The sequence below is a fragment of the Cupressus sempervirens genome, chromosome 6, assembly GCF_028749045.1.
Source record: "Cupressus sempervirens isolate cs-2001-9-10 chromosome 6, ASM2874904v1, whole genome shotgun sequence".
Taxonomy (NCBI): Eukaryota; Viridiplantae; Streptophyta; class Pinopsida; order Cupressales; family Cupressaceae; genus Cupressus; species Cupressus sempervirens.
Genome location: NC_143123.1, coordinates 622931617 through 622958071, shown reverse-complemented (window position 1 = coordinate 622958071; position 26455 = coordinate 622931617).

The following is a 26455-nucleotide window of genomic DNA, read 5'->3' as shown; positions in this document are numbered from 1 at the left end:
AGACATCTGCGTACTCCTGTAAAATTGGGTGATCTAAAGTCTTCCTCACAGGATCTTCCTCATCAAGATCATTTACCATAACAGCAAATATCTGACATCCCTTACAGAAACTTTACTTCAATTGCATAGCAGAAATCATCTGCAGAGATATAGGCCTCGGTATCCCAACTATCCTCACATCATTCCCTTGGTCATCTTGGCACAAAATAATATTCTTCCTACAATCTATACTGGCTCTATGAGATCCAAGCCAGTCCATGCCTAAAATCACATCATAGGAACCAAGGGGCATGACTCGAAGATCCACTGCCGTATCAAAGCTCCCTAAGCTAAGACCACACTTATGAACTACAAAATTTGTGGAGGCCTTAATCCCTGAGGCTAGTTCCACTTGCCAACCATGATCTTGCTTCACCGCATCCAACTTACACTTAGAAACTATAGATGGTGAAATAAATGAATCTGTAGCTCTTGAATCAAACAATACTGAAAGAGATATACCTCGAATAGCACTTGTGGTCTCAACCACTGATCCCTGATGATCTGCCTGACACTGGTCAACTACTGCAAAAACTCTATGAGCTCTCCCTACATCACCAACTATGGGTTTTGAAGCTGTAGGCCTAGGTCCTAAAAACTGAGGTGCTTGTTGTGGACACTGAGCTGCATAATGTCCAATCTAACCACATGAAAAACATTTTGTATTCTTGCTAGATCCTCTTCCCATAGGTGGTACATTAGATTACCGACGACTGTTCCTACTTACAAAAGACTGGCTACTCTGAGTTGGCTGATTGAACTGATTCTATTTATTGCATTGAGCATTGTGGTTGTTCTTAAAGTTAGAACCTTTGCCACCACCTTGAGCCTGCGAATTTGATCCCTTCTATTGCTGCATCTGCTGAGACTGCTGATACTATTTTCCCTTAGAAAAGAAAGGCTTCTTGTTACCACCTGAATTGAATTTTCCTTTAGATCCTGATGCTACTGGTGCTCCTACAAAACCACCTTGACCAAGGTTGACTCTTTGCTCAACAAGGATTTCTCGATGTACCACATCTTGGAGAGTTTTTGGCTCAAATACCTTGACACCCCCAATTATACGATTATTCAAACCCCTAATAAAGTGTTGTGTCAACTAAGCTAAATTTTCACTGAACCCTGAAAAAGGCATAAGCTCATAAAACTTACACTCATACTCGGTCACTGACAAAGTGTATTGCTTAAGATTATGAAACTCATCTGCCCTTTTTAGTTTCCATTCCTCTAGTAGGAATCATTCATAGAAACTCTCTAAGAATAGTTCCCACATGAAACTGCTCATATCGATTCCCAACTTCTCCTCAATCGTCCACCAAGTGGCTCCAAAATTCTCTAAATTAGTGATTGCAAATCTTGCCTTAACATTGCTGTCAAAATCCTGCATGGAAAAAATCCTATCGAGGGAAATCAACCACTGCTCGGCCACATAACCAGAACCTTGCCCATTGAAAGGCTTGACCTTGGATCTTGAAAGATCCTTCATCTGAGTGGACACAATGGATCTCTGACGATCCTTCTAAGGACTTCTAGATCTGGGTCTATGCTCTTGTTCTGTCTGATGCACTTTAGGCTATTCTTGAACAGGAGGTAGACATTCTAAAATAGTCTGCATCATCTGTCTCAAACCAACCTCATTAGACTCAGCTTGGTCCTCTCTACGGCTCTCTTCCTGCTACCTATTAGAGTGCTCTTCCCTGCTCTCTACATGAGCCAATCCCTCATGGGCAAACTCATGGGCACTTGCAGCTCTGCCATGACCACGACCTCTTCCTCAGCCTCTACCACGGCCTCTAACAGAAGACCCATTCCTAGACACCATCTTACAATAGAAAAAGGTACTATTACAATCAAAAGACACATGTTTGCAATAGACTAAGTTCAATTCTATGTTTAGGTTTAAGTAAAATCTCTAGTTTTGAAAACTAAGTGTTGAAGTATGAAAAATATTCAAGTAACAGTTCAGGTTCTATTTCAGTTCACCTAGTTTCAAGTTGAAGAGATACACTTAATAGTTCACATTTCTAGTTGTTCCAAAATACCCAGAGCTCCCAATGTAGAAACTTGGGATCTGATACCAAATGTAATGCCCTGCCAAGGGATCCAAAGAATTAACCTATAATTTCACTAAGTTTGGTAACATTTTTTTTTTTTTTTTACATGAAAGTAAATACCATACATAACTTATTCACAATAACAGAAGCAATAGCAATGTCCATCTGAAAAGTAAACATAAAATACATAACAGATTACATTCTTTAAGATCCCTTAATGTTGAATTACATACACGAATCTATCTAGTACAACAACCACATGAAATAATAATGATAAGTCCAATGTTCATTAATTACATTTCCAAATGCTCAATCATCCACTGTACATGTCACAGGGTATGAAGGCTTAAAAGAATATACATATGTGAAATAAGGTACATCATCCTATTCTAATCCATGATACATCAAAGACAATCACATGATACATCATCATAGAAGACATATACATCCATCATAAAGATCAAACAAAATAAACTAAGTGCACGGTTCCTCCCAACCGTTAATAGCATCATTAGACATCCGTGGGCCTTAGCCATCCCTCCGTGCATAACATCCCAAATCACCGAAGGGATCATCGATATTAACATAGTAGGAATGTCACTCCTAACATATACACCATCATATGTAGAAAGTAATCTAACATGCAAATATAAGCATAAGATAACATCATCTAACATATGCTAATCATCAATGAAAGGATACATATCCACCATCATGAAGCACGCATCAGCCACGATGTCTCAATGAATCTCAAATGATAAGAGTGGAAAATACACTACCACCTGACCGTGTGGTACCTAAGTGGTCCACTCCCACCATGCTAAGGAGATAATCTCAAGTCCCAAACTGGCTATCCATAACACATAGCACAAATCTCTATAGTCCAAGAATCCTAAAAGTATACTAACTCAAAGGTTCCAATCATGAAACTGACATCTACTTCCCAGAGGCACACAATGACATATAGGAACCTACTATGCAAGCAGAAAAGTGTCATCGCAATTATCACATACAAGTTACCCTGACAGTTAGCTAAACTCCACAGATCGATACTAATTTCATGTGGCCACTAGTATCCTCTCATACTAACGAGGCATACTACGAAATGCAAGGTCACAACCATGCGTCTCACTACTCCCATCCTAGCCTGTACAAGCACTCAAGGCATGGGCGAGAACAAAACACTTATCTTTTTAGGTTCATTTTGTTAGTATTAGGTGTGAATGTTATCACTTATTAATCCAACTTACAATGAGTTACCCTAGCAGCCTCTTAGGGCCTCGACCCCCATTGCAAGCCACTTCCTGTCACTACATGCAGATATCCTACCCTAATGCTCATGGACTCATAAATCTTGAAATCACAAAAGATAATCCATAAAATAATCAAATATGCATAAAAGCATCAAATCTCCATGAGCAAACATCCATAGAAAAACATGAACACAACAACTCTCTATTGGCAATTGAAGTATCACTGATAGTCAAAGTATCCAATGGTTCTCAATAACCAAAATATATATCTCAATCATACTGATCAAAGACTCTAGAAATGGTTGAGTCAAACATGTCACAACATGACATCATCAAGAATAAATCCACATCTCAGTCCCATCATGGTGAGTACAAAATAATCAAGGATAACTGATTGATAACTCAAAAATGATTAGCTCAAGTGTCTCATACACATACATCTCAGCTTCACACATGAAGACTGATGAACAAATAGAAACAGTAAATACAAACATTTTATAGAGCATACATTCACATTACCATGGTCGATCTTATAAAGATCAAGACCAAATAAGATCAACATGCTAACACATCTCATAACCCCCGAGCCTCTGGTAACAACCTAGGACTGGTCAACACTAGTTAACCCAAAACCCAAAACAAGAAGCATATAGAATACACGATGCAAACACATGTTTTGGTTTTGCTAAGTTTTCAAATTTGAATTTAGAAGTCTCAGTTTACGTATTCTCAAATTATATTAAGTGGAGAAATTTCACATTTTTCCTAACCCATGTATTTGTTTGATAGATAAAAGTTTCTCCTCAAAACTATTAGACTCGATTTGCTAATTGTACTAATAATATTTTGTCTATATAAACGTTGTTTGAAAAAGATCCCTATCACAAACCAATAAGACTCATTGTAGATTTTAACATGAATAATCTCCAAATTCTTAACATTATCATCTTCATTAAACAACTCTAAAATTGTTTAATATATATTAAATAGTATTCAATATACATTATAAAAATTCCTCTATATTAATATCTCTTTTCTTTTAATTTTCTTTCATTTAAAAATCCATTTACTTAGATTGACTAATAATTAATTACACTTCTTCTACTATTAACTAATCTTAATTAAATTTGATTTACTTAGATTAGATAATAAACCATATAAAACTAATGCATATTAATAAGATTCTAATAAGGGAAGATTGCAATAATATCTTTAATCCATTCCATGCTTTGGTATATTTTTTTTTTTCCTTGTGAAGTTTTAGCATAAAGAACTCTTGGTTATGGGAAATGGAGAAATATCTGTCGTTGAATAAAATAGTTTCAGTATGACAGCCATATCTCTCTAATGAACCATTGGATCAGGTTGAAATTGAAATATGTTGGAGAGGGCCAAGTCATGCCAATTCTGACTGGAGCGATCGAAAAAATTTGAGCACAATAAAAAGTTATGAATGACTGAGTTCGGGTCTATCCAAGGGGCAGTGACAGGGCAGTTTGTGATGAATTAAAAATTTTCTCTTAAAAATAATTGTTCTCTAAATTTAACCATAAAAGAGTTTATTCATACGCATCCAAAAATATAATTGATAGAAAGATTACATCTAATCATTCAAATTTTCAGCATAAAATTTTTATTTTAATTCCAAATCTTGTCTTTCTAATTTAATATAAATTCGAACCCAAATCCGATTCATATCTAATTATTTCTCTTTAATTGGATCTCAGGTTTTTCTATTGTTTTCTTCTCAACCAAATAGCATATCTAGATTCCAATTTCGAATTACAGATTCAATCATAGAGAAGTTTCAAACACATATAACAGACACGATGAAGACAGGAATGCATGATGCAGAAATAGCATAAGTAAAATCACAAGAATCTACCCAAATTCTGATGATAATTCGCTCTTCCTCAGAAAACTCGCAGAGCAAGCTCCCTTCTTCAAAGTTCTTGAGTCCTCCAATGCTCCAATTGCTCTCCACCCTCTCCCTAAGCTTCTATGAATGCCTGAATACAAAGAGCTCTCAAGAAACCTTTGGAATGCTTCTTGAAACCGCTAAAAGGTGTCACCAATTAAGCATGGATCTTTTCCAATTCTTTTTGATGAGTCATAGAATTGTAGACACCTTGTGCTTAATTGATGCACTAACCCCTGTGTTGTTGACACATGTTAATTCCCATGCAAGCTTATAACTAAAATAATTTCTATTTAAATTTTATAACTTTTATTTTAATCTTTTATAACTTTTATTATTATTATTTTATTTATTACTTTATTATTATTTTATAATTATTATTAATTTTAATTTCTAGGTTTCTTTTATTTAATTTCTTTTCTCCAATAATTCACATTACAATCAAAATATCAAAGATCATGATATTTTATTAATCTTCTCAAATAAATAATTTATTAATTAAATCTATTTGTTAAGACTTAATTAATAGAAAATTCACCATAGACCTTCAAGACAAAATATGAAAACCCATCATAGAACAAATCACACAAAATAAATCTAAAGGGTTAAATATCACGAAATATGTCATCCGACACATTCGGTGGGTATTCAACTTTGATACTTGTCCTAACTCACTAGGACAAATGGTTTTTAGGTTTGAAATTTGGACTTGAGAATTTATCTCCCTTCTCTTATCATTGAGATAGTATAATAGGGTACGCTCATCTTGACAATTTAGGAAAGTCGATACTCGGTACCTGCAATCTGTAGAAAAACTATGCATGTACATACAATATATAATGCTAAGCTAAATAGACAATGACAGGAAGTGGTGCATCATGTAGATCCTGACTAAGCAGGTGACTACGACTCCCTTCCTTAACCACATCAGAAATACCATACAATAAGAAAACACACACACCATACACATGCAAGTATGAGGTAAGTAACCATAATAAAACACATGAGATAATAAACCATCTAACTAATCATCATTAATAATTGAAAATGATGTAATGATCATCATACATACATGAAATGTAAAGTCTAAATGATCTCATCATATATCAACTGAATCCTTGTCATAATATCTGATAGTGTCAAAAAAACACCACTAAACCATCAACATAAAACTAATCTACATAGTCTGATAACAATAAGTCTGGAAAAGATATGAACGAGGGTAGGCACTACACGGCAGCTGCGCAAGTACTAACGGAGCAGGCGCTGATGTGGTAGAAAATCCCTATTGGTGTTGACACTTGTCGCTGATGAAGACTATGCGGCGGACACCTGTCGAGCGGAGGAGCAAGAGTGGTGTACTATCACGGGCGGAGAAAATAGGCGGCACCCAGGTGGAGGGGACCTCCGGTGGCACTACGGCAGGAGCCGCCGGCACGGCGATGGTTCAGTGGGTGGACGGTGGCGGCAGGGTGGTCACCGGGTGGAACTTCAGCGGCCCTCTTTTTAAAAAAAATTTTTGGCCTTTTTTCTCCATACATTCTGTACGACAGTGACCTAGAGGTTTCAAAAAAATCTCTAAAAATGTCCTGTGTCCAAAATCGAAAAGTTTTATATGAATCCTGACTGCAAATAGCCTTTCAAATCTAATGGTAATGTCTGTTTGGTCACAAAGTCCTCCAAAAAAATTCTAATCCTCTAATTTGAAGAAAAAATGCACAAACAAACTAAGGTTTGTGACTTCAAATCACGGCTTCAAAATTTCTTCAACCAAGTAGCAACAGGAAGTCTCTGATACCATGTTGGAGTTGAGGAAAGCCAACTTCGAAGACGTCCAAGATCACCTACATGCGAGAACCTGTCAAAGAGAAGCCAAGAAGAGGAAGAGCATGGAGCAAGGGAAAAACCCTAAACGGACATGAGAGACCACATATGCAAACACAAGAGAAAATGTATTTACAATATACAATATGTGATAATGTGATGAAAATACAAAGAGGGAGCCCATTTATAAAGAGCTCATGGAAGCTTGTAGAACAAGCTAGAAAGTGGTAGAAGATAAAGATGACAACTCAACACATATCCACAAAAGGTGGAATATGCTAGAAGGGAACAAACTCCTGTGTTGTCATCAACTAACCACTGCATGCATTAAATACTAAATATTAAATAAATACATGAACTTAAGTAAGCTTAAGTAATAGAATAAATAATTAGTAAATTAATTATTTACTCTAATAGGTCAAAGGCAGAAAATTGTGAATTTGATAAAGGTAAGGCAAGATAGAAAAGAGATGGAAAAATAAAATGGTTTTTAGCACATTAAATGGAGAAGGGATCACTTCACCCAATAGGTGATCACACCTCATCAAACTAGGAAAACAAGAGGTATGTGGGATTGATATTCAAAGGTTATGTCATGCATCAGTTCCAAAAGGAGATAGTTATTAGAAATTCAAGACAAATCTTTAAGTTTTTCATGTTGTTACTAAGTATGAAAAGTTTCCAATAAATGTCAAGTGGAATGTTAGTTGTAGCTGAGCTATCAAACTAGTTAGTTGATGTCAAGCTCGTAGTAGCTTCCAAGTGATGGAAATATCAATGGATGCCAAGTGCATCCAAAATTGGTTATTGCCAAGCTTATAGCTCTGTAAGTACTTAGCATTATATCCAAGGTTTTCAAAGGGTATATGATTGATTTGAGCTCATCTCTCATCATTTCAAAATTGAGAAAGAGCAAGAAGAGCTAGAAGTAACCTGAAATTCATCAAAAGTGATTGCAGATGATTTGTGCAGTAATTCATCACCATTTTGATTGATCTCGCAAGGTATTTATCAAGAGCTAAGCAATGCAATTTAAATGTTCATAAATCATATCTTGTCACAATGGCATCAAGTTAAAAATGTTGAAGGAAAGGAAGTTTTAAATATTTGGCTAGTTAGTAATGAAGTTAAGCAGCCAGTGTTTAAAGCCATTCCTAACATCGCTTATAAACAAGATCCTTCTGGTGCATTGTCAGTAATCCCACCAAATGTGATAATGGTGCAAGATGTGAGGAAATGCTAAAATTGTAGGATAGGAAGCATTGGTGACATGGAAATAAAAGGTGGATACAATATGTTGTGTGGAAATAGTGTTTTAAAGGAAGAATACAAAATTGTTGAGAAAAAGGGTTTAACACAAGCCCTAGATTTTCCAAATTTATTTAAAATAGAGTGGATATGAATTGTATTGAGCCAAATTCATGATGGTTCCTAGTGGCTGGAAGGAGGAAAAATAAAAATAACTAAGATAATAATTCATAGGGTTATTGGCTACCCAACACTAGATCAGCCCAAGACGCTTAGAGCTGATTGCAAGGAAATGATTGAGAAGAATACTGGAGCAGTTTGGAATATGAGAGGTATGACTATACATACAATTATAGATCCTCTTATCAATTTTTTTATAGGGGTAATCTCACATAAATTATATTAATCTAATAGATTGAATTTTTTACCCTGTATAGCTATGGATGTTGGTTATAAGATTGTTAAGAAAGATCATACATATGATCTAGAAGAACTTCAATTACAACAACTTATTGAGAACCTTGGAGCAAGAAGGAAAACCAAGAGTGCACAATTGCAAGTTTGGTTGTATACTAGTTTGCATATTCTTTTATGTACAAAACAAATTTCCCTCATTTGGAATAGAAGGATGGAAAAACAATAGATTAGTTGCAACACAAATTGGGGAGTACATTGAGAAACTATGAGAAAGCTTCGAATCTATAATGGCTAGCTACTTTGAAGACTTCAAAAAGTCAATTAAGTAGAGACTCATAACACTAATTTCCTTAGTTAAGAAAAATTATAATGATGTATGTTTTCTTGTTGATGTTGCCTACACATTTGTGCAAGCTACCACACAAAGGGTAAGATGGTTCAGACCCTTAGGTTATGAGGTCAATGTAGATGAAGCCTTAGCAACCATAATAGCTCTACTTGTAGAAGAAGTAGATAAGACTGCAATTTTTTTTGGGAATTATGAGATGGTGAAATCAAAGGTTTCCATGGAATTGAAGACTACCTCTATAATCAAGAAGAAGGGTAAGCTAGTAAAGAAGTTTAAAAAAAAATTTGGAGAGGTGCCGAGGAGGAAGAGAAAGAAAAAAACTCAAGCTCAAGAAACTCTAGCATTAACTCAAGGCATGAGAGAAGACAAAGAAGAGGAGGAGAATGAAGGTGCCAAGGGAGAAGAAGTTGAGGAAGTACCTAATCTTTCTAAGCAAAAGAAGAGAAAGGAAAAGGCATAGCTAGTGGAAAGGGCAAAGAAAATTGTAAAACAAAGTCAACCAAAGCCTACTATACCTACTACAAGGGCCACCACACATGCAACTACCCAAACGGCCAAGAAAAGGTCAAAGCAAATAGAGCAAGGAGGAAAAGAGAAGAAAAAATAGAGAAGGAAGTATGTGGTTCAACTAGATTCTAATGAAGAGAAGACATAATTAGATGATAACAACTAATTCAAGGTGGTAAGTCACAATCCTCTCTTAGATCTTGAGAACTTATGTGAAAATGTCAAGAGAAATGTAGATTTATTAGGATTTAGTCATGTTGATTTTGATAAATTGGGTAAAGAGGAGAAAAACCAAGTGGAAGAGGCATTATATGCCATGATTTCAAAGTTCAAGACAACACCGCTATAATTTTCCACCTCGGTACCTAAAAGCCTATATGACATCGTTGAGCAATAATGGCATTATTGTCTAAATTTGGAAAGACAAATAAGGGAGACAAGATAGCCCAAGTAATGCCAGAGTTGACTAATGGAAAAATTGCCAAGGTAATAAAGAAATATACAATTAGTTTTACACCTAAATATAGAGCATTTAGCATTCTCCAAAATAATATTGAAGATGTTGTTAAGAAATCAACACAAATATGGAAACTCATTTATGGGTTAACCATTGCTAAGAAAGGAGAAGCTGATCCTACAAAAGGAAAAGATGATGAAAAAGATGATGATAAGGAAGATGATGACAAAGATGGCACAGTTGGAGGAGAGGCAAAAAAGAAAGATAATGACAAGGCAACAACTGAGCAGTAGCAAGAAGAACAGAATGTGCATGACACACAATTGCCAAGCATCAGTCCTCCCCATGAAACAACCAAAACTACTAAAACTATAATTATCAAGGATGTCTCTAATCCATTAGCTTAGAACATCAATCCTCTTACTCTAGAAGATTTAAAGAAGATCTTAGATCAATCTACACTTTAAGCCAAACTATGTGACAATCCAATTTTGGTTAGTGTAGAAGAACTACAAAAGGTAGTAAATGATGTCACAAGGGAAAAGGTGAATCCAAAAGAATGACCTTCCATCATCCCTTTAGTTACTAATGTACAACCTTTGATCCAAATGACATTAGATACATCTACCAAGGTTGATACAATTGAGAAGAAGGTAGAAGAGAAAGATATCACTATAGGACAATAGAAGGAAATAGCACAGATAGATTCATCTATACCTGAAGTACAAGAAAAAGGTGCAAGCCAAGTCAGAGTGATAGACTAGGGCAAGCCTAAAGATATAGAACCAAAGGTGAAGGAATAAGTGGCCATCCAAGCACTGGTAGCTTTACCAGTATCTGGCATTCCTTGTACACAAACTCTTTAGATGCTGAGAAAGATGCTACTCCATTGCAAATCTTAATGCCAAGACCAAGCTCATCAAAGGTTGAAAAGGTAATACATTATGGAGACATAAGCCTTGATGAAGAAATTTTTATTTGAAAGTATGATTATGATACTATGACATTGGAACAAATAGGCATTTTACAACAAGCCTTAGAAAGGAAAAAGCATCAAGAAAATGCTTAGGAGAGAACATAGGAAAAAGCAAGCACTTCAAGATATTAAGGACATATTTCTAGATGAATTTAGTCTACCAACTCCTAAAGAGACCAAGCCACTAATAAAAACTGATAGATATAGTGGAGAAGGTCAGTAATGAAGACCTTGATGCAAATGCAAAACTATTAGAATGGTTTGAAAAGAAGTTTCAAAGCAAGGTAAATGAAAAAATATCTAGTGAGATAGCACTACAACAAGTTGCATTGGAAACCAAGGTTGAGGATGTGAAGAAGGTACTTGAGAATATATTCTCATTGTACACAAAATTATGCAATCCTATTCTCTTCACCAAAGAGACTAGAAGTCACATTTTGAGCCTGGAAAGTCAAATATCTAAATTAGGTGCAAGATTACCTACAAATTCAGCTTAGAGTGAGAAGAATTTTAGGAAATTTCTTTAGACACAAAATCAATTAGCTATATTAATAGTAGATGAGGCTAACATTAGATCCAAACTACCAAGCATACAAGATACCCTCACCCTACATATGGAGATAATGCACAAGGAGCTAGGATATGCTGAAACTCTAATGTAGAAATACCCCAATCTTTCTACTTTAGATGGTCTAGTACACCTTACTATCGAGCTTGCAATCCAAATTAAGTCATTGGATGTTGCATGTGATAATTAGGATGTAACCCTAAGGATAATAATAGATGTGCATAAATCAATTTTGGAAAAACACACAATAGGTATATAGCCTATTTGACATAAGTGCCAAAAAAAGGGAGAAATATAATATAGGGTAGTATGAAAAAAAGGGAGAGAAATAAGAAATAGGGAGAATAAAATAGGGGAGAATAAGAACAAAGGGGGAGATATATATTTTTGGGGGAGAAAGAAGCAAAAGGGATAGATATTAGCTAAGGGAGGGCATATTAGATGAAAGAGTATCGGTAACATAGTGCATTGAAGTCAAAGTGCATTAGCAAAGATGCATTTTACTTAGAGAGGAGCAAAAAATTTTGGATACAATACAAACATCTTAACTGAGGGGGAGTTATCAAATTTTGAGGTATACAAGTTATTGTATTTTTTTTTGAAATTTTATATATAAACCAAGTCATGGATATGTTATGCTTGAGAGATTAAGGATGATATTGTATATTCAAGTGTTTTTGACACTCACGAAAAAGGGGGAGATTGTTAATATTAGATTGGTTTTGACAAGTGAGAGTCAACACACTTAAGCCATTTACTTAGTTCATGTCAAAGTAGTAATACATGCTGAGCACAACAAGTAAATATTAGACCATGCTGAGTTGGAATGATTGCCAAGTCACTTATATGCCCAGTCACCCAAGTGCTAAGCATATAGACCATGCCAAGTGATTTAGGAGCCAAATAAATAGTGGATATCAAGCAATGATGGTGCTAAGTCACAACATGATGATTAATGCATGCTAAGCATCAGAGACTTTAGATGCTGAGTGACATAGTTTTGACATTTTTTTTGTAATGTCACAAACAACTATGTAAACCATTTTTGAGCTAACTTAAGATTATATTTTTATATTTTGAAGATAAGGAAAAATCTCTATTTGGATTCCCTATGCAATTACATGCAACCAATTAGAAAATGGGAAGGATTAAGTGGCAAAATGGACGAATCTCTGTCATAGATTAATACCTAATCCTAAGCCACCTAAGTCTTCTTAAGGAGAATGGAAACCCTACACTATCTATGGATGAAAGAGAGTTGAAGGAGTGAACAAGATAGTTTCTATGCAAGGAATTCAAGTTGACTTAGAAGTTATGAAGAAACAGTGAATTGCAGAATCAGTCAGAGAAGAACAAAGGATAGAGAAAAGGATACAACATTGAGACATCTTATCATGAAGGATTAGGAAGACATTATCTAGAGGTAATCTATTATTAGGCAAGCAAGTTCCAACCTTAAGATCTATGCTAAGAAATTTTGATAGGTGATTTTAGTCAAATCTCTTAATAGAGTAGTCCTAACAAGCTGTATGAAATCCTTTAATAGGGTACTTATTTAGTTTTAAGTTGAAGTCCTCTAACAAGGCACACTTCTAATAGGGTGTTGAAATCCTCTAACAAGGTGAGACCTAACAACCTTTGTAATCCTTTAATAGGGTAAACCTTTCATAGGGTAGATCATGTTTCATGGTTAAAATATTGTAACCTTCATTAGATACACTTTATTATTGTAGTAGTGAAGATTTGTGGGTGTCATCCCCACCTCAATTTTACCTTCTCATTTGGAGGGTTTATGGGTAATCATATCTTGTGTTATGCATGTAAATGATTACATGGTTACATGATTTAGATGTACATGTTATTTTAGTTTACTCATTGAATGCATGAGGTATATGTATGGTAAAATTTTTACAAGTCCAAGTTCAAACTACTGATTTAGGCCCCCCTAAAAGTTTACCTTTCCTATTGTAATTCCATTAAAAAATATAATCATGCCCTCATTGAGTCCGTGGTAACCCAAGAAAAAAATCCATGCTGACGTCCTCCCATGGCTTCTTTGGTACAAGTAATGTCTGAGACAACCCTGTATTCTAATTCACTACTTTTTCCATTTGAAAAACTCTACAACTTTATACAAACTTCTTCATATCTTGCTACAACTGTGGCCAATAATAGTTCTCAACAACCAAAGAAATGGTTTTATCTCTACAAAAGTGTCTAGCCAATCCTCCACTATGCTTCTCCATGATGAGATTTTGTCTCATTGAACCTCATGGAATTCACAATTGACTTCCTTTGAGTAACATACCATCTTGGATTATGAAATCCAACCAATTCATCTTGTCAAGAGTAACAAGTTCTGTACAATCATTCCATGCTTTACCATAATCAAGATCCTCTAGATATAAATTACTAGGTTCCTTGATCCCAATCACTTCAATCTATATTTCTGTCAGCAAACATTATCTTCTACTAAGAGCATCTTCAACTCTATTAGAATTCCCACTCCTGTGTTTCAAAAAAAAATGTATAACTTTGCAAAAAATTAACCCACTTCAAATCCTTTCATTTAATTTTCTTTGACTATTCAAATATTGCAAAGTTTGATGATTAGTATACAAAACAAACTCTTAGGAAGAAGATAGTGTCTCCACTTCTTCAGTGCTTGAACTATAGCATAAAAATCTTGATCATAAACATAATTTTTTTTTTTGGTATCATTCAATTTCTCATTGAAATAAGCAATAGATCTACCTTCCTAGCTTAAAATAGCTCCTATAATAGTACCACTAGCATCATAATCTACTTGAAACACCTTAAAATATAGGAGTACTAAAATAGGTTTCTCTATAATATTTTGTTTCATTAGATTAAAACTCTTATCTTCTTCTATAGTCCACTAAAATTCTTTCCTATCCCCTCTCATTGTTTTAGTTAAGTGTTTACAAATATTGCTAAAACCTCTTATGAATTTTTTGTAAAAGCTAGCCAATCCATGAAAAGATCTTACCTTTGTAGCACTCTTTGGAGTAGGCCATTCAAGGATAGCCTTCACTTTCTCTAGGTCCATTTTTTAGACCTTTTGCTATGACTACAAATCACAAGTACACCAACCCCTTCATAAAATGACACTTCTTTAGGTTCATCAATACCTTCTCTTGAACACATCTTCCTTATTGCTTCAACCCTTTTATTTTCTTTAGAAGATCAAGCTCATAATCCATGGGGAAAAATTGTTTATTTACTTTAACTATCATTTCATCCCATCTAGTGATTTTTTCCTTTTCTCTTCTATTTCACTCCAACTAAATCTCCTGCCACTAGATCTTTGCATGTCTCTTCAGTTTCACCTTCACAAACTTGACCCTATCAATATCCTCAATATCAACATACTCAAAGTACTCCTCCAATTGATTGATACAATTGATCAACTCCTCTAGGTTAAGACTTCCCAAAACTATGAGAATCTCAAACTTAGATCTTTTTCCAATTTTGATGATGGCCTTAAAAAGCCTCTCTTTCTCTAGGTTCAAAACTACCTCTACTTCAACATTTTCTTCTTCTTCATCCTCATCATCACTTTCATCTCTTACAACAAGGTTTATTCCTCTATACATTTTTTCTTTTAATACTTTCATTTGTCTTTGGAGAGCTCTAAAACTCTTAGTTGTAACATCTACAACTCTTCCACAAGGCTCTCTTTGTGGAAGGATTTTTTGCACTTTTTCTAAAACCCTAGTGTAAACTACATCACAATCATTGATCTATCTACATGATCAAGCCAAACTATGGTATTGTTGTGAACTGACTCATAGTTGGAAATCTATCCAAACACTAAAGAACTTCAACTCTAATACCACTTGATGAAGGGTTCTCCCCTTAATAACAAAAACACATAACAAAAACAAAGAAACAACGATAATTTGCAAAAATAATATATGGGCTTCTTATTATCACTACCAATGTGGAATTATAGAATTCACAATTACCATATGCTAACCCACATGGGTGCCTTCATTACAATAATCTATAAGAAAAAGTTGTGAACTATCACCAAGAGCTATCCTAGACATTGTTTAGGTCTTTCTTAAATAGGCATTTTTATGGCACCCAAGAAGGTTCTAGACACTCAAACTTAATACCTAGGGCCAAGAAACCCTAGCAATACATATAGAGTTGTCCAAATACACCTTTGAAATTTAATTTAGAAATTTTGGGTATCCCAACTTTGGAAGACCATAACTCTCAAACCATTGCTCCGATGGGCTATTATAACCACTTTTCAAAAACCTCAACTCTTGATCTATAGGATCAAATTAGTGCAAGTACCCATCCTTCAAGTTTTTGGACCTCATCTAGGACCTCTAAGGCCTTCAAAACTAAGCCTAAAGTTTTATACAAAAATTACACACCAAAAATCTACAATAACATCACAATTACATACAATCTTGCCATAAATCTCTACTAACAAGTTGATATATCTAAAATGAAGCTTCATCTTTGAAATTAGAACATTTTGAGCTCATATGATTGAATTATTAAGTAGAAAGCGTCCACAAACAATAACTCTATATTAAGACAACCCTTATTGAAACAATTTAAAGGAAATATTTTTGGGTAAGCTTTCCATATCTTACACCTAGGATGCTCCTGCATCAGAAGTGAAAGATAAGTTTTTCATTTTGCTTTGATATGATTACTTTTATATTTTGATTATTGCCATAAAAACTTGGCAATTTAATGTGTTATAGATATTGATCAATCAAATCCTTACAATTGTCAACCCATTGTTGGAATTAGAAGATTACACCAACTGCTAACTACTAGACAACACAAATCTCCAATAATTGACGTAAGATAAAAATCATATTTTTGTGATTTCTGCATTCAAAACAATGCAATGGGTCAATGTGAGAATATTGCGAATGGGTATGTCTCTTAGTGGACATGAAAACACATAATAATAAGTAGCCCTTATGAAGAATATGAAAATGACATAGACATTTATAATCCTATGTATTCAACTAATTATGAATGTGTTTCTGATTTAGTTATTTTAGGTGAGTTTCTACAAACATGTTTCATTTTTATATTTAATTGTTTTCACATTTATTTATTTATAGTTTCCATTAATTTTGTACATTTTTAGGTGACATCTTTGTTGTGTATGTGAATCCTCAAAATGTGGAATGTGTATATTATTATTTACTTAGATGTACTCAAGCAAAAATCAAGTTGACTGAACCAACTACAAATGATGATAATCAATCATATCCAACTAGTTTAGTTGTTATAGAAGGTATAGATTATCCCCTTATGAGATCTATATAAGTAATTAGAGAGTAAGAGATTAATTATAAAAAAATATTTCTTTTCTATATTATTGAGAATAATCAATGAAGTAAATCTTATTTTGTAGGAACCTATTATCAATAAACAAAAATTGACCACAATGGTATTCAATTTATTGAATACATGCCTAGGAATTTTTTTTGCATTATAACCACTTGGTTTCAGCCACAAAGATTTAGTTTGACATTGTGACAAAAAAAGGACATAGCAAACCAAAGTGGAGATTAGATATTGAGAAGCATAAAAAATTGTTGGAGATTATTAAAGATAGAGAGGATCTTGATCATATGTATTAACAACTTTCTAATTGATAGATATGTTTAATGATTCATAACAATATTTTAAATTTATATATACATAAATTATTTTTTTGTTTACATTGCTTTAAGTATTTTTCGAATATTTATACATATTTTTATTGTTTTTACATTGCTTTAAGTGTCTAAATAAAAATAAATAAATTATTTCTATTTACATTTACATTTTCTATGTACACATTTACAACACACCTAGAAAATTATGTAAGACATATTTTCATTAATTTATAGAACATATAAATTTCTTACACATTAGCAATTTTCTAAAAAATAATGTATAATGATTTCAAAAACATGTTTCCACATTTATGTAAAAGATATTCTATAAATGTAAATATCAAATATATCAACTACATATAAAAATGGTCACATAACTCATGAAAATATCAAATATATCAACTATAAATGTAAATGGTCACATAACTCATGAAGATATCAAATATGTCAACTATAAATGTAAAGGTCACATAACTTATGAAACTATCAAATATGTCAACTATAAATGAAAATGGTTACATAACTCATGAAAATATCAAATATGTCTACTATATATGAAAATGGTCAAATAACTCATGCAAAGATGAAATATGTCAAATATGAGCACATAGATGTAGTCTCTATGCCATAGAAGAAAAAAATATTTCACAAGTTATACTTTACTAAATTAAATTAGATATTCTATTTAAATTTAAAAAGAAGATCGGTAGACAATTAAATAGACATGTTTGTTTAAAGTTTTACATGTCTCTCCTATTGCATAGGATGCATATTTTTTTGCAAGTCCATGACATCATTGTCAAAAATATATGTTTACCTATCTCACTTAGGTCTATATGAAAAAAAGGTCATATCTACGATTCTGTATTCATTTTTGGGTGTGATTGTGTATGTTTTTTTAACATCAACGTTTCGGATCATACTCTATGATCCATCATTAGGATGATAAAGAGAGCTAAGAAACAAAAAAAATATCTACGATGTCAAGCATAGGATCTATCAGAATATCTATAAATAATGAATATTGTGGTTGGTAAGAACCTGCCTAGGTAGGGAGTTACATCCTCCTCAATTATGGTTTGTAGTGGATCTATAGCTGCAACATGTATATCCTCCTTCCCATAACCACCCTATGTCTCAGATGTACCTTAGATGATATCACTCACATAGGATGACATTGCACTAAGAGGTTACCTAGTTAACAAGTGAATAGCTCAATAGGTTGAAAGTAGATCAGTAGACACACATGTACTAATAGCCCTCAAATAGTCTATTGAAGACTCCATAGAGAAATCTATAGGAGATGGGATGTCAACCTCATGATACATATCATCAACTAAAGATGATGTAGCACTGTGACCACCTGTAGATGCAGATCATGATCATGTCATGTATCTATGCACTTGATTGAAAGACATCTCATGCAACTAGGTAGAAATAGTGGCAATCCTCTCATACACATCTCTATGTGTATCATCTATCACTATCTCTAGCTAAAAAAAACTCCAAAAATTTTAGCATCACTAAAAGGTTTTGACCTATCAATTCTCATTTATTAATGGGCACATGATCATCTAGGTCTATGAATTTATTTGAGAACCTACCTTGACCCTACCTAGAATGCTTAAGGATATCAATGTAATCAATATTTTTATGTAGATAAAATTCTATAAACAATTATTTGTAGAAATATAAGGGAAACACATCCTTTTGGGTCCACATGTGATTTGTAACCAATTAACAAGGATATATGAAAGGGTTCACCAATGGGTCACTATAGCTTGTAGAATGCTACCCTTTGACATTTTTGAAAGACTGATAATATGGGAACATTCTCTTCACACTCTCCACTAACACCATCTCATATATGTTTCTCAATCTTAAACCAACATTGACACTATGGGATAGAGTGCTTTAAAATTTGTCCAAACTGACACTATCATAAGGGTTAAAACCATTGATAGTGTGCATCATACTAATCAACTCATCTCTAATTGTAATCACCTTATCCCTATGCTCTAGGATAGGTCAATCTTGTAAGATTTGATCAATAGCATCAAGCACACTTTGTACATGCTGAATAGTCTTAGTGAATAATGTCTACCTATCTTGGGTACTAGTAGTGGATCTACATGATGAACCACTATGGGGATGACCATGTACACTGGCCTCTCCAGAATCACTATCCCCAGATGCCATAATGATGAAATATATATATATAAAAAAAAGAAGATAGGTGATATTAGAGATCTACATATGCATATATACATATATACACACATTATTTTAAAAACTAATTAGATCAAAATACACTAAATGAATCTTGCTAAAAAAACTTACTATACAACATATAAAGAAACATTAAATACATTACATTTTGATTTTAGTAATAGGTACAAATAAAATTTAGATAAAAAGTTTAGGGATTATGATGTTAGAGAGTAGTTTAGGGTTTAGAGGAATGGGGTTTAGGAGTTAGAGAGTAGTTTCTAGGTTTAGAGACATGGGGTTTACGAGTTAGAGAGAGACAAAGGGTTAAAAGTTTGAGATCTAGAGAGAGAGAGGAGGTTAGGGTTGGGAGAGATGAAGTTGTGTGTGTGTGTGTGTGTGTGTGTGTGAGAGAGAGAGAGAGAGAGAGAGAGAGAGAGAGAGAGAGAGAGAGAGAGAGAGAGAGAGAGAGAGAGAGAGGGGGGTTAGGGTTGGGAGAGATGAAGCTATGTAAGTTAGATAGAGAGTGAGAGAGAAATTTTTTTTGGGATTATGGGGTTAGAGAGAGGTTTAGAGTTTAGTGAGATGGGGTCTAAGAGTTAGAGAATCTTAGGGTTTAGGTCAACATATTTGGATTTAAGTTTCAAATAAATAAAAGTTAGAGTCTAATTTGATTCAATGTGAGAGTTTTAGTTAGAGTTTGATTAGGTTTAATGTTATGGTTTAATTACATTCAATATTAATTTCCACTCTTGCCTATAATTTATAAGGTTAATGCTAAGGTTTCAATTAGAATTTAATTGGGTTCACTATAAGAGGTAGATTTTGATTTAGTTCAATATGATGGTTTTAGTTACCAGTTTCATTTGCTTCAATTAAACAAAAGGTAAAGGATGCCAAGCTTTCTAATTCAACTATGACCTTAAAAGAACATGTTTCTTATCCTCATGATGTTTCTCTTGAAACAAGAAAATATACATGAATATTTGAAAGAATAATACATACACGTATTTTTTTCTTATGAGAAAAGGACAAAGGAGACAATTGACATGCAAAAAAAATTATTTTTTTTGGAAGGAAGAATATCTGAGTTAGAAGCTATTAAAGTCCTTGTTGATATTGAGCCATCCACTAGGAGTCAAGAAGAGCCATCCAAATAGTTAAGCATTGTACCATTTTGTCAACAAGGTTAGTTAATGAAAATTAGAATCAATAGGAGCAAAAAGGATGATGCATTAATAAAAGAATTTGTAGATCTATAAATGTACTTAGAAAGTAATAAAGAAAAACATGATTGTGATAGAGAAATCATTGTCATAACTGCATTAATGATGCTACATGAGAAGATAAACACAAAATTATTTAACCTCTATGAATCATTCAAAATATTATTCTTGGCAATCAATAAGATGGAACATGACATAATGTTGATTAAGCCCATCTAGCATAAATGGATTACCTAGGTACAAAAAATGAAAAAAGGTGGAACTATGTGTAAGGACAGATCCTAATGCTTCCCAAAATTCTATGCCAATTGCTAAAATTGTTAAGTGTCTAAAGAACTTCTCAATGTTGCTAGAACACATTGAACATAGACTAATGGAATTAAAATATGTCATAGAAAGCTACCAGGACACCTTGGTCCCACCATTTCTAGATATGAACAAGAATATCAAAGAGTTTACTAACTGGAAAGAAGAGAATATTACTAAGGTAAGAAGTATGGTGAAAATTATAGAAAAGGATATGAACATGAAACTTTTCCATGAATGTATATCCAAATTAGTAAATTATAGTACCTTTTATGAGAATTTTGAGAAGGCATTTACTTAGGCTATACTGAAGTACAGTTCCTTCAGATAGGTGACTAATCAGATCCTTTAGCACGCATGGCCAATAGATGAAGGATATCATGAATGGGTAAAGAAATATGTTCCAAATGATGATTCAAATCATGAGGACCCACTAGAGTAATAAATTATGAAATCAATTTTTCTCATGAGTAAGGAATATTCTATATAAAGGTGGTTGTATCTCACCTATCACATCGAGACAGTTTCTAATTTAGGAATTATTTGTATACTAATGTAAATCACATGTTTTAATAATAACAAGTCAATTTGTAAAATTAATGGATGAAATGTGTCCTTCTTTTTAGCCTAAAGCTTATTTGAAACTCATCTATATAAGTGAGTTTCCAAGACTTTCAAAAAGGTCTAAGAATCATTTTTGTTGAACTAAGTTTTTGTTCATTTTTAAGTCAGTCAATGTATACTGTATATGTTTTTTCAAAAGTTAGAATGAAAAAAGTAAGATTTAATAGTTGCTGATCTAATTGATTTTTTCTCTCATAGAATTTCACATTGAACAATGTATATTCAAAGAGAGTAATACAAAGATGCAAAAAGTTGACTATAAATTTTAGATCTTGTCTCTTCTTTTGCTACCAATTAATTCTCTGATATTTGATAGAAAAGTTTATAGAGTCTCAGTTGTAATTCATTTTGAATTATATTTTAGTTTACATTTTTCTAATAATCTAATGGATTATGTAAATTATTGATGTAAGTTGGAAGAATTCCTTGATTTTCAATGAAGATTTTTATAAGAATGAGATCTAGAATTGAATATTGATATTCTTCTCACAAAGTGTTAAGATAGATCTGATAGTAAATGTCAAGTTCCTGTGAGATAATAGCACAATACATAAGTCATTAGTCATCCTTTAAAATTGATATAGTTGGAATATCAACATGCTATAGTCTTTAACAAACCAATCTTTTAAGTTTTATTTTTGAAGATTTGAAAAGTGAGTGTATGCTTAATTCAAGGAGTTTTAGGGTTTGATGGATTATCTATTTATTATCTCTCTTATAGTCCAAAAATTAGGAAAATTAAGGCCAATTTATCTATTTTATTGTAATTCATATTGATATTTTAAAATTGGGGAGATAAAATGAATGTTGTAATTCACAAGTGGGAAGAATACTTTTGAGAGTGGGGGTGAATCAAAAGTACCAATATTTTAATCTATAAAACTTTTTAACTGAAATCAGTACATGCATCTAACATCTCTAATAAACATGAAAGAAAAGTTGTGAATGAAAATAGATAACACAAGATTTGATCACCCAAAAATCCTCGAAAATGAGAAGATAAAACTGGGGTGGGGATCACATTCACAACTTATCATTGCAGCAATATGTAACTGATTAACGTTACAAAGTTTGACAATCATCAATGGTCTACCTTGTGAAAGGCCTACCCTATTAAAGGCTCTAAAACCTTATTAAAAGTGACCTATTTAAAGGATTTACAAAAACTCACTTGGAAAGTCACCTTGTTAAAGGATTTACAATATGGCTGTTGAACCAACCTATCATCATAGGATTTTCATTCTCCTAATACAATGGCTAGAAAGTATAGTAGAATGTGTTAATCTGATAACTTACAATATTTAATTGCTGATTTCAAATCCTTGTTTTATCCAATCTAATATGATCCTTCTTGATCTGATATAACTATATTCATAGTGCTAATACTCTATTCTGATCAACTGATTCTACAATGCTTATCCTTCTTCTAAGTCTTTACACCCTTTTGAACTTTACTAGCATTTTCTCCTTGCATTCATGTACCATACTCTCTCTTACACACTCTTGAATTATTGGGTTTTGACCTCTTTATAAAGGTTTTGATACTTAGGGTCAATTGAGATTCATCCATCTTTCCCACTCAATTTATTTTTATTTTTCTGATTAGTTGCATGCTGATTGCATAGGGAATGTAATAGATTCGATCTTATCTTTTACATCCTTCAAGATTCATCTTGAGTTGGCTCAAAAATGGTTTACATCTGAGTTTGTGAGGGCACAAGAACTTATGCTGATTCTGTGTTACTCGACACTTAATGATTGTTGATGCTTGACACATATAGGAATTCTATCTTTCTTAGCTCCTATAGTAATTCAGTCTTAGTCGACACCTATAGTTTACTTCGCACATATACTGGCTCAACATCAATTGTCACTTGACACTTGAAACTTGCTCGACACTTGAATAACTTGGCACCTATTTAATTTTTGGCTTGGCACATACTGTAGCTTAAAATCTATATTATACTCAACATCAACTTAGAAATTTCTTAAGTGTGTTGACACTCAATTGTCAAAACTAATCTGAGACCAACAATCTCCCCATTTGACATGAGTGTCAAAAAAACTTAACTAAACATTATGAATCCAATCTTATGAGTATAATATACATCTCGTTTGGCATATGTACAAAATTTCAAAAACTTGTTCAAAATTTTGTAGAAGACTATATACCTCAAAACTTGTAACTCCCCTTGAGCTGATGTGCCATTTCTGTATTCAAAACTCCTTGTGCTAGATTTATCTCATGCTGATTATTTTGATACTCTTTATCTCTACCTTGTCATTCCTTCCCTTATCTACCCTATTTTTCTCTGCTATGTTTTTACTCCCCCTTTTTCATATCTTCCCTTGTAGTTTTTGCAACCTTTTGGCTTTATCTCCTTATCTCTCCCTTAGTTTTATCTTCTCCTCAAAACTAAAAATTTTATTATCTCCCCCATTTTATTGCATCTTCCCCTTTGGGTATCTCCCCCTTTTGGGTCTCCTAATTTATTATCTCCCCCTTTTTGAAACTAATGTCAAAGGGTTCTATGCATTAATTGAATACTTAGACAAAGAGGATTCATTTACCTCCATTATGATCTTTAGAGCAACATCCCAATTGTTTAATGCAATTTCTAATGCTTTAAGCTAGATGGATATCTTTGCTACAAGGTGTACTAGGCCTTCCAATATAGAAATATTGGGATGTTTCTTCAAGACATTCTCTGTATAGGCCAGTTCTTTGTGCAAAAGTTCCATGTGAGGGGTTATAGTAGACTGTATTTGTATTAACTTGGCCTTTATGTTAGCCTCATCTACTGTGAGCATAGCTAATTCCTTTTGAGTGTGAAGCATTGTAGAAAAATGCTTCTCACTCTGAGCTGGATCCTTAGTTAGTTGTATGCTTGATACTTTTAGATTCCTCTCCAAGCTCATAATCCTTTAGCTGGTCTCTTGTGTGAAAATTGATGAATCACACAGTTTGGAGTACAATGAGAATATATTCTCAAGTACTACTTTTACCTTTTCTACCCTCTTTGCTAGCTCCACCTAAGATAGTACCATCTCACTTGATATGCATTCATTCACCTTCATTTGGAATTTCTTTTTAGACCATTCTAGCAATTTTGCACTTGTGTTTAGGTCTCCATTTTGTACCTGGTCCACTATACTAGCTAGTTGCTCCATTATGGGCTTGGTTTCATTAGGTATTGGCAAGATGAATGCATCTAGATAGATGTCTTTGATTTCAATTACAGCTAGCCTTTGCCTATACTCATTCTTGAGTATCTCTTGTTTCTTTTTCTTCTATAGTGCCTCTTGCACTTCACTAATATGATCTATGTTCATTGTTTTATAGTCATACCTAGGAATGACTATTTCTTCATCAAGTGTAGGATCTCCATAGTAAAGTACCCTTGCAACCTTGGTAGAGCTCGATCTTGGTGCTAATGTCTAAATTTTTACTACATCTATGCTCAATTGCTTTGTTGTTCTTGTGGGACTTCCTATTATAGGAAAATTGATCAATGTTTGTATTGCCTCTTGTTCCTTCTCCTTAGGGATCTCATTTTCCTCTTCAATTCTGCCTTGATCAATAATTGTGATTTGAGGTGGTGCACCTTGTCCTTGTGCTATAGGAATAGAGATATCCTTCTATCCTATTTGCTCTTTTTTCTGGCTCCTTAGTAGTTGAAGTCACTATGACTGTGGAATCAACCCTAGTTGATGCATCTTGTGCTACCTTCTCTTGTGGTTGTCCACTTGTAGCTATTAGAGTATGTGAATGTGGTTCTTGTGGATTCACGTTTCCTTTTTAATCTCAACTACAACTTTATGAAGTTCCTCCACACTCACAAAGACTGGATCAGTACATAGCTATGATTGTAAAGTAGTTTGGTGAAGGATCTTTTTACCTTTGTAGTCAATGGGTTGATGGTCTGACTAGAGGTGTTAGGAACATCCTTTACAATTACTATCTCTGCAGGTGTGGGTGTTACATGTGGAGGACTTGGTGGTGGCATTTGTGTGTCTTGCATACTTTGTTCTTGTTACTGCTATTTAGCAGTTGTCTTTTTACTCTCTTATGTATCCTTGTCCACTATAACATTTTCCTTCTCTTTTTCTCCTTCTTCTTCCATATCATTTTCCATATTTAGGCAATGATACCATTTATTTTCTACAATGGAATACAACTCCTTAGGCATAGTATTATCTAGTTCAAGTGGAGTATTCTTGAACTTTTCCATCATGGTGTATACTAATTCTTCCACCATGTTTTTTTCCTCTCTTGTCTACTTATTGAAATCAATGCCTTTAAGCCTTGACAAGTCTACATTGTCCCTAATGTTGTCACAAATGTTTTCCAAATCAGATTTAATGGTGTGACTTACCACTCTGAATTGTTCATTGTCATTAGACTTTGTCCTGTCCTCATTTGTTTTAGGAGGTGCCACATACTTTATTCTCTATTTCTTCTCTTTTGGTCCTCCCTACTCTATGGCTTTCTTCTTTTAGCCCTTGTATCTACCCTAGTGGTAGGTTTTGTTGGGCTTGGCTTAGCTTTCTTGTTTTCTTTAGGCTGAGCAACAGGCTATTTTTGTGCTTTCCTCTTCTTAGGCTCTACCTCAGGTGCTTCCTCTTCTTCCTCAACACCTTCTTGTTCCTTAGCATCTTCACCCATGCCTTGGGTTAGTGGTAGTGGCTCTTGCCCCTATTCTTCTCCTTCTTTATCTTCATCTTCTTCTTCGTCTGCTTCTATAGCCCCCTCTCCAAATTTAGCCTTGAGCTTCTTCCCTAATTTATCCTTTTTCTTCAATGTTGAGGTAGTTT